General features: G+C 44.7%; 1 long non-coding RNA gene across 1 annotated transcript in view; it reads right to left on the reverse strand.

Moving 5' to 3' along the window:
* Positions 1-9530, reverse strand: part of LOC123730512 (uncharacterized) — a 68948-nt gene extending 59418 nt beyond the window's left edge. Inside the window, exons 1-2 of the long non-coding RNA XR_006761954.1 lie at positions 9206-9530; positions 1425-1555 (exon numbers count right to left, since the gene is read on the reverse strand). This is a non-coding gene — a long non-coding RNA (uncharacterized lncRNA). The remainder of the gene's footprint in view (positions 1-1424; positions 1556-9205) is intronic.
* Positions 9531-10893: the final 1363 nt, after the last annotated feature.

Below are 10893 nucleotides of genomic sequence, written 5' to 3' on the forward strand. Positions count from 1 at the left end.
TCATGGCTGTAGCCTCTTAATGCAGTCAAATGATCAAATCGCCCTCTAGTGGCATCATGGGTGGAATGTTGCTAATATTTTTCATAATTCATTAAAAAGAAATTAAGCCCATAACAATGTGTGAGGTGTATACTTTGTTTAAAAATATATGTTTTTAAGACTACCAAGAAACTGTGACCCTGATTTAGCCCACTGCAGTGAAAGGTTAAAGTGGAAGTAGGCCTAAATACCGAAATATTTTGGTCTTTGGTAGCATAAGTGCACGCTGTCAAAACAAAGGGGAATGGAATGTCAATATGACAGGGCTGGGCCAACAACAGTGTAGGAGGATACATGCAAATCAAAGATGAACTGTCATTGGTCTATTATAATCATATCAGATTGTGATGTCATGATCTGGGCCAAAAACGTGTTTTTAAACAGCTCTTATACCAAAGGGCACGTTCATCATTTTCACAGTTTCAGTGTTCGATCTAAAAGTGTGGAAATATAATAAAAAAAGCAAGAAATCACGATTTTAACTGCACTACCCCTTAATGTTCTACTCTGAAGACAGAGGAATAGAGGTGTTTGCATAAAACCATTTGTAACAGGTCAAGTGTTAAAAAGGACATTTAACCATTGAAGGGCTTTTTTATTTTAATTATATCTCACAGGGATATGATGATGATGATGATGATAACTATTATCATTATTAGTATTTCAAATACAAAAGTCACCTGTATATCAGTCATATAACAACTGACATTAATGGAATCAAATAATGTTGGTTTATTCCTGCATTCTCTCTCTCTCTCTCTCTGACGGTGTCTCCCCCGGGGTAATCACATTCCAAAACACACACAAGAATTTCCACCAGCCCAGCTCGCATACCACCCCACACACACACACAGCACGACTTGCATACCACCCCTCCTCTCGCAACTTAAAGAAGGGAAAACACACACAGAAATCTCGTCTGCACCCAACCACACTCTCAGATCTCTCCCTCCCTCCCTCCCTCCCTCTCACGCACGCACGCACGCACGCACACACACACACACGCAAACACATCTAGCTCGACTTGCATACCACCCCTCCTCCAGCAACTTAAAGATGGGAAAACACACACAGAGATCACAAGCACGCACGTGCGTGCGCACGCACACACACACACACACACACCCAGTCTACAATGATAGAACCAAGGCAGACCACACACTGTTGCAATGCCATGCTCAACAGACTTGTCAATGCTTCTTCTGGTCTTTCACACAATGCAAACTCTAGAATATGATAGCCGAACTGTAGACCTAACAAAATAATGGCACTTATTTAAACACCAATCTTATGAATGTGAAATAACGTAGCAAATAAAACAATAGGCTTAATACTGTATATCCGTAGTATTAAGATGATATAAACAGTCGACAGCTGTAGCTTACCTTCTGGTTGTCTATCTCCAGACTCCAGTTTTCTTCCTCCGCCCCTTGCTGTTGCAAACACCAAGAGTCGTGCAGGAGGGAGCCCGGGGTTGCAGACACCTTTCCAGGGCGCGACACTCCGCAGTTACATGCTACAAAAACAGAACGCGACAAAAAACCAAAAAAACATCACCAAATGCTGAAAAACACTTTCTCTAGCAACTGACTTTCTCAACTGACTTTCTCATCGCGAATGCACTTAATGATCTCATCACTCAGTCATCTGCGACTCCTGCAAGTCATTTCCCCTCTCCCCTTATCGCTGACTGGCCGCGGGGCTTTTCGCCGTGTGCATACTGAATCAGTCGGAAATGCCACCGAGTTTCCTGCTTCAGCATAGCTTCCCATTCACCTCAGCCTGTATATAGGGGGCGTCCCTCGCTCGCCCTGACGACGACCCCCAGCCAGCAATAAATCCCCCTTTTACCAGGGGCCGTTCCTGCTGCGACCTGTGTGCGTGTAGTGCGTGTGCGTGTCCACAGACACATGTACGATTTCAGGAAAGTCCACTTTGCTGAATAACACGATTTTACAGACAGAAATTATAAGGTTACATGTTTTCCAGAATATGACTAGCCTACATTTTTTCTGCACTCAGCCGAGTAACCACATTTGGTTCCTTGAATTAGACTTGAATTAGATTGATCTACTGGGCTGTGTAGATGTATAATACTATCACATAATGTAATTATAATGTCAATAAGGAGAGAGTTTTGAATTGAAAAAATATATATTACCCCAAATCTCTCTCCAGTCTCTATCTCTCTTCATCTTCTCTTCCATCTCTACTCTCTCCTTCACGCCTCCTCCATCCCTCCTCATCTCTCCTCCATCGCTCTACATCTCCACCAATCTCTTCATTCTCCATTGGGCAGTAATGTCTTTACAGCGGAGGATAACAAGGGGCTTTACCATCACATTAGACATGAAGAAGCAACTGCAATGGGATTTCACCTATATTGGTCTCTCTCTCTCTCTCTCTCTCTCTCTCTCTCTCTCTCTCTCTCTCTCTCTCTCTCTCTCTCTCTCTCTCTCTCTCTCTCTCTCTCTCTCTCTCTCTCTCTCTCTCTCTCTCTCTCTCTCTCTCTCTCTCTCTCTCTCTCTCTCTCTCTCTCTCTCTCTCTCTCTCTCTCTCTCTCTCTCTCTCTCTCTCTCTCTCTCTCTCTCTCTCTCTCCTGCTCTCTCTCTCTCTCTCTCTCTCTCTCTCTCTCTCTCTCTCTCTCTCTCTCTCTCTCTCTCTCTCTCTCTCTCTCTCTCTCTCTCTCTCTCTCTCTCTCCTGCTCTCTCTCTCTGATAGGATGACGGAGGGGGGTTGATCTTGTAATGGGGTGTATAGCTATTTGCATTTCCTCAAAATGCCTTTGAACTAGTTTCCCCACTGTCCCTTTCTCTTTTGTCACCCTCTCAATTTCCCCGGTGAGAGTGATCATGTGATGGTGAATATGGGAAATGTTGTTACTTATGTCAGTAGTTCAGATTTGAGGTGTCAATCAGAGACATTGCATTCATATTGTGAAATCCCCTGAATAAATTAACTCGTTTTCTCATCTGAACTTCTTTGGTATGAATTTCTTTTCTTTTCATTCTCTGACATTTGAAACCACTGCAGAAGTCCTATGACAACACTTATAGTTTGCTATAGGCTGTAGTCTAATAGCTGTAGTCTATCTCCCTCAGTCATTCCCTTCAGAAATCAATGGGTGCGAACATCAGGCCATTTGCCAGTATTATTGGGCAAGGTGTGGTGGGACATCAATGTACTGTGACATCAGGGTCAGGTCTGTTGACCAGTCTTTTAGAGGCAGGGTTGCGTTTGTCTGGTTAAAGTGCTACTGATGAAATGAACTGATGCTGCTGTTAAGATATTTTTCGCTGCGTCATAGAATGGTCTGGCAAACATGTATCACCAACAGTTTTGAGAAAATCCCAGCCCAAACTTCAGTGGATGATGTGCTGTCCAGCCATATTTAGAATGTTGAAATTATGGCACGGCGTGGCATTTTACTTCCAACCGTCGACTAAGGTGTCTGTTACCATCTACTAAGCTCGCATCAAGCTAGGGTGCTGGGGATGGGTTTGAGGATGGGTTTGAACTGTGACAACGAGCTAGGGTGCTGGGGATGGGTTTGAGGATGGGTTTGAACTGTGACAACGAGCTAGGGTGCTGGGGATGGGTTTGATGATTGGCTTGAACTGTGACAACGAGCTAGGGTGCTGGGGATGGGTTTGAGGATGGGCTTCAACTGTGACAACGAGCTAGGGTGCTGGGGATGGGTTTGATGATTGGCTTGAACTGTGACAACGAGCTAGGGATGGGTTTGAGGATGGGCTTGAACTGTAACAACGAGCTAGGATGCTGGGGATGGGTTTGAGGATGGGCTTGAACTGTGACAACGAGCTAGGGTGCTGGGGATGGGTTTCAGGATGGGCTTGAACTGTGACAACGAGCTAGGGTGCTGGGGATGGGTTTGATGATTGGCTTGAACTGTGACAACGAGCTAGGGATGGGTTTGAGGATGGGCTTGAACTGTAACAACGAGCTAGGATGCTGGGGATGGGTTTGAGGATGGGCTTGAACTGTGACAACGAGCTAGGGTGCTGGGGATGGGTTTGATGATTGGCTTGAACTGTGACAACGAGCTAGGGTGCTGGGGATGGGTTTGAGGATGGGCTTGAACTGTGACAACGAGCTAGGGTGCTGGGGATGGGTTTGATGATTGGCTTGAACTGTGACAACGAGCTAGGGATGGGTTTGAGGATGGGCTTGAACTGTAACAACGAGCTAGGATGCTGGGGATGGGTTTGAGGATGGGCTTGAACTGTGAAAACGAGCTAGGGTGCTGGGGATGGGTTTGATGATTGGCTTGAGCTGTGAGAACGAGCTAGGGTGCTGGGGATGGGTTTGATGATTGGCTTGAACTGTGAAAACGAGCTAGGGTGCTGGGGATGGGTTTGAGGATGGGCTTGAACTGTGACAACGAGCTAGGGTGCTGGGGATGGGTTTGATGATTGGCTTGAGCTGTGACAACGAGCTAGGGTGCTGGGGATGGGTTTGAGGATGGGCTTGAACTGTGACAACGAGCTAGGGTGCTGGGGATGGGTTTGAACTGTGACCTATGGCTCTCGGCATCGGAGGTTCTTTTTCTATTTTAACCCTATTACTAACCCTAAACTTTAACCCTAACCCTAACCTTTAACCCTAACCCTAACCTTTAACCCTAACCCTAACCTTTAACCCTAACCCTAACTCTAACCTTTAACCCTAACCCTAACCTTTAACCCTAACCCTAACTCTAACCCTAACCCTAACCTTTAACCCTAACCTTTAACCCTAACCCTAACCTTAACCCTAACTCTAACCTTTAACCCTAACCTTTAACCCTAACCTTTAACCCTAACTTTTAATCCTATCACTAACCTTAAACCTAACCTAACCTTAACCCTAACTCTAACCTTTAACCCTAACCCTAACCTTTAATCCTATCACTAACCATAACCTTAAAGGGAAATTTCATATTCATCATCTTCAGCACCACCCCAACATCAACATATGTGAACGTAGTAAAACAGATAGAGGAAGACAAGTGTTTCCAATGACATCATCAACCAATTAGTAGACAACAAGTAGACAATTAGTAGGCAATTAGTAGGTAATACTTAGGCAATTAGTAGGCAATTAGTTGGCAATAAGTAGTCAATTAGTAGACAATTAGTTGACAATAATTAGGCAATTAGTAGACGACTAGTAGGCAATTAGTAGGCAATAAGTAGACAATTAATAGACACTTAATTGGTAATAATTAGGCAATTAGTAGACAACTAGTAGGCAATTAGTAATTGGTTAAAATCACACAATGCATGCTGATGATGTCGTTGGAAACGCACCATTTTCACATATGTTGATGTTGAAGTGATGCTTGAGATGATGAATATGAAGTTGAACATTTTAGAAATGTCCCTTTAACCACTTGGAATTAATGGCTACATTTAAGATGAACCCTATCCCAAACCTTAACCATAACCTTAACCAGTCGGAATGAATGCCTAAAGTTTCATTTCACTTTTTGAACAGTTTGACTGACAGCTATGAAACGGCAAAATACATTGTAATTATAAAGGCAAGACATGCCATATATCATGCATAGGAGATAAGTGGAGATTTGGGGGTATTTTCTAGTTCTGCAGCTGTATCTCATGTAAGCTAGAGATTATTATATATATTTTTAAGTAGTCCACATGTGTTTATATCTGTCCTAGAGAGGATTTTACTATTCAGGCCAAAGTGTGTAGTGCAATGGATGACCAGGCTTTCCTAACCCTCTCCTCAGGCTCTCCCTGACGTTTCACATTTTTGTTTTGACCCTAAACTGGCACACCTGATTCCATTAGTGAACTAATCATCAAGCCTTTGACTAATTGAATAAGGTATGCTGGTTTAGGGAAGAAAAAAAAAAAGTGAAACGTCTAGGGGGCCCGAGGAGACGGTTGGTAAACCCTGCATTACTGTTGTGTGGTGGAAGTATTATTCTTTTAATCCCTGTTCTTTCACCAGGAATGTAGCCCCCCTTCTCTCTTTCTCTCTCTCTCTCTGTCTGTGTGTGTGTGTGTGTGTGTGTGTGTGTGTGTGTGTGTGTGTGTGTGTGTGTGTGTGTGTGTGTGCGTGCGTGTGTGTGTGCGTGCGTGCGTGTGTGCGTGTGTGTGTGTGTGCGTGAGTCCATCTGTGCCAGCTTCTGTGTGTGAGTGTTTGTGTGAGTGTGTGTGTGTGTGTGTGTGTGTCTGTGTCTGTGAGTGTGAGTGTGTGTGTGCCTATGTGTGTTCCTCTCCTGATTCCCATGAATCTGGTGGAGTTAAAGCCTCTTAAATGTCCCCCTGGCTTTTGTACTCACGTTTCAGCTGAAATTCCCCAAATTCACCCCTCCATTCAGACACTGTGTGTTAGAGAGCTCTGGAATGCACTGGGCTTGACAGGCGTCTGGGCTGGGTGTGTGTGTGTGTGTGGGTGCATGCACATGTGTGTGTGGGAGTGTGGGCGGGTGGGTGCTCGTCTGTGCACGTGAGTGTGTGGGTGGTTGCGTGGGTGTTGGGGTGAGTGGGTGCATGGTTCTCAGTGGCTGAGTGCACATGTGACTACGTAAGTGTGTGTGTGTTAGTCTCTGTGTGTATAGAAAAGGTGAAACGTGTGTGTGTATAAGGCATAGGTATTTGTATTTCAGAATCTGAGCCTTTGTGTTTAAACGTTTTTTAAAAACTCAAACAAATTCACAGACACAATCTCTCATACTTACCACTAATATACACACACACACGCGCGCACACACGCACACACACGCACACACACGCACACGCACACACACACACACAATTTCACACTCAGCATCGGGCGTTTGCCTGATCTAGCTTCCTCCTTGCTTTGTGAGTAACCCGCAGCAATAAAATAAACACAAATATGTGATAATCACATTCTTCACATAGCTGGTGGGAAGTTTCGGCTGGTTCTCCACAAGAGGAGGGGTGTGTGCATATGTGTGTGTATGTGTGTGTGCATGTGTATGTGTGCGTGTACTCGTGCGTGTGCTCGTGTGTGTGTGTGTGTGTCATTCCTCTGTTCTCTGGAGGCCCCACAGAGAAAGAAAGAGTTATGGAACAAATAGGTCTCACACATTACACAACAGTACCACCAATACAAACCATCAGCTCAGTTATACTCCCAGTACAAACCATCATGTCAGAAATCCTCCCAGTACAAACCACCAGGTCAGACATCCTCCCAGTACAAAACATCAGCTCAGATATCCTCCCAGTACAAACCATCAGGTCAGATATCCTCCCAGTACAAACCAGATATACTCCCAGTACAAACCACCAGGTCGGACATCCTCCCAGTACAAACCACCAGGTCAGACATCCTCCCAGTACAAAACATCAGCTCAGATATCCTCCCAGTACAAACCATCAGGTCATATATCCTCCCAGTACAAACCAGATATACTCCCAGTACAAACCAGATATACTCCCAGTACAAACCATCAGGTCAGAAATCCTCCCAGTACAAACCATCAGGTCAGGAATCCTCCCAGTACAAACCACCAGGTCAGACATCCTCCCAGTACAAAACATCAGCTCAGATATCCTCCCAGTACAAACCAGATATACTCCCAGTACAAAACAGATATAATCCCAGTACAAAACAGATATTCTCCCAGTACAAACCATCAGGTCAGACATACTCCCAGTACAAACCATCAGGTCAGATATACTCCCAGTACAAACCAATTATACTCCCAGTACAAACCATCAGGTCAGATATCCTCCCAGTACAAACCATCAGGTCAGATATACTCCCAGTACAAACCAATTATACTCCCAGTACAAACCATCAGGTCAGATATCCTCCCAGTACAAACCATCAGGTCAGAAATCCTCCCAGTACAAACCATCAGGTCAGATATCATCCCAGTACAAACCAGATATACTCCCAGTACAAACCAGATATACTCCCAGTACAAACCAATATACTCCCAGTACAAACCAGATATCATCCCAGTACAAACCAGATATACTCCCAATACAAACCAAATACACTTCCATTACAAACCAGATATACTTCCAGTACAAACCAGATACACTTCCAATACAAACCAGATATACTCCCAGTACAAACCAGATACACTTCCAATACAAGCCAGGTACACTTCCAGTACAAACCAGATATACTCCCAATACAAACCAGATACACTCCCAGTACAAACCAGATACACTTCCAGTACAAACCAGATATACTCCCAATACAAACCAGATATGCTCCCAGTACAAACCAGATATACTCCCAGTACAAACCAGATATACTCCCAGTACAAACCAGATACACTTCCAGTACAAACCAGATACACTTCCAATACAAACCAGGTACACTTCCAATACAAACCAGGTACACTTCCAGTACAAACCAGATATACTCCCTGTACAAGGCAGATGCACTTCCAGTACAAACCAGATATACTCCCAGTACAAACCAGATATACTCCCAGTACAAACCAGATATACTCCCTGTACAAACCAGATATACTTCCAGTACAAACTAGATATACTCCCAGTACAAACCAGATACACTTCCAATACAAACCAGGTACACTTCCAGTACAAACCAGATATACTCCCTGTACAAACCAGATATACTTCCAGTACAAACCAGATACACTCCCAGTACAAACCAGATATTCTTCCAGTACAAACCAGATATATTGCCAGTGCAAACCAGATACACTTCTAATACAAACCAGATACACTTCCAATACAAACCAGATATACTCCCAATGCAAACCATGTATACTCCCAGTACATACCAGATACACTTCCAGTTCACTGAAGTCAAACGTCAAATAAATAAATCATCTAATACAACAAACAGATAAATATTGAAGTTAGACCAGATTGTTGACCTTTATAATGACAGACTGGGAGACCGATGCAGACAGATAGAGATAAACAGAGAGAACGAGAGAGGGACAGGAAGAGAGAAAGAGAATTAGACATAAAGAGAGAGACAGAGAGACCGAGAGACCATGAGATGGGAAACCGGGAAAGAGAAACAGATAAAGAGAGAGAATGAGAGACCAAGAGAGAGACAGATTGAATTGAAATTCACAGAGACCGAAACAGATAGAGAGACAGAGGGAGTGGCAAGGAGAAACAGACATGTACAGGGACAGAAATACATTTCTAGGAGTTGGAGTTGTTCTTACCTGAGCACATGGTCCACATGCTGCCGAGTACACTTCACTTCCTCCATCATGCTTTGTCTCTGCTCCCTCCGCTGGATTTTCTCTTCCCTACCCCTCTCTCTCTCTCTCTCTCTCTCTCTTTATCTCTCTCTCTCTCTCTCTCTCTCTCTTCCCTCTCTCTTCACTCTCTCTTCCCTCTGCTTCTCTCTACTCTGACTTTTTTCCCCTCTTACTCGCTTCACACTTCTCCCCGTTCTCCCTGGCTTTTTTCTCTCTCTCTCTCTCTCTCTCTCTCTCTCTCTCTCTCTCTCTCTCTCTCTCTCTCTCTCTCTTCCTTGCTCTCTCCCTCTCTCTCTCCAGTGAGGTTGTCTCTTGGAGTGAGAGTGATCCATGAAGTGGCTGCCGACAGTCTTAACTACACCGCCTCTTTCTCCACCCCCGAGCCGCATGGTGTGTGTGTGTGTGTGTGTGTGTGTGTGTGTGTGTGTGTGTGTGTGTGTGTGTGTGTGTGTGTGTGTGGTGGCGGTTTCTTGTCAACCCCCACACAGCCCACCTTACACATATAGTCACCTGAAAAGTGTCAAAGACCACACACACACACACACACACACACACACACACACACACACACACACACACACACACACACACACACACACACACACACACACACACACACACACACACACACACACACACACCTATAGGCAGAACCTTTAACAGGACGCTCACGGGGTAAGGACTGTTCAATGCTACTCTGGCCAATCGGAATCTATGCTTCAAGATTGTTTTGATCACACGGTCTGGCAAATGGTGACTGGGTTCATCGGGATGTGCACTGAGGATGTTGTTCCCACAGTGATGATTAGAACTTATCCAAACCAAAAACCCTGGATAGATGGCAGCATTCGTGCAAAACTGAAAGCGCAAACCACCACATTTAACCGTGGCAAGGTAATTGGGAACATGGACATGTACAAACAGACCAGCTATGACATCCTAAGGCAATCAAAGAGGCAAAACGACATTACATGGACAAAGTGGAGTCGCAATTCAATGGCTCAGACACAAGACGTATGTGGCAGGGACATCAGACAATCACGTATTATTAAGGGAATGCCAGCCACATCGCGGACACCATCGCCTCGCTCCCGGACGAGCTAAACACCTTCTTTGCCCGTTTCGAGGAAAACAACATCGAGCTGCCGACGCGACTATCGCCCCCATAGCACTCACTTCTGTCATCATGAAGTGCTTTGAGACGCTAGTAAAGGACCATATCACCTCCACCTTACCTGACAACCTAGACTCAACCTAGACGATTAGCATATAGCCCTGACAGATCCATGGACGACGCAATCACCATTGAACTGAACACTGCTCTATACCACATGGACAAGAGAAAGACCTATGTAAGAATGCAATTAAATCATCAAGTTTGTGGAGGACACAACAGCGGTAGGCCTGATTACCAACAACAATGAGAGCCTACAGGGAGGAGGTGAGAGGCCTTGGGAGTGGTGCCAGGAAAATAACCTCTCCCTTAATGTCAACAAACTTCCCTTCACACAGACAGCATGGTGAAGAAGGCGCCTTGTCAACCTCAGCAGGCTGAAGAAATTCAGCTTGGCCCCTAAGACCCTCACAAACTTCTACAGATACACCATTGAAAGCATCCTGTCGGGCTGTATCACCACCTGGTATGGCAA

The sequence above is a fragment of the Salmo salar genome, chromosome ssa25 (assembly GCF_905237065.1).
Source record: "Salmo salar chromosome ssa25, Ssal_v3.1, whole genome shotgun sequence".
In the NCBI taxonomy this organism is placed as follows: Eukaryota; Metazoa; Chordata; class Actinopteri; order Salmoniformes; family Salmonidae; genus Salmo; species Salmo salar.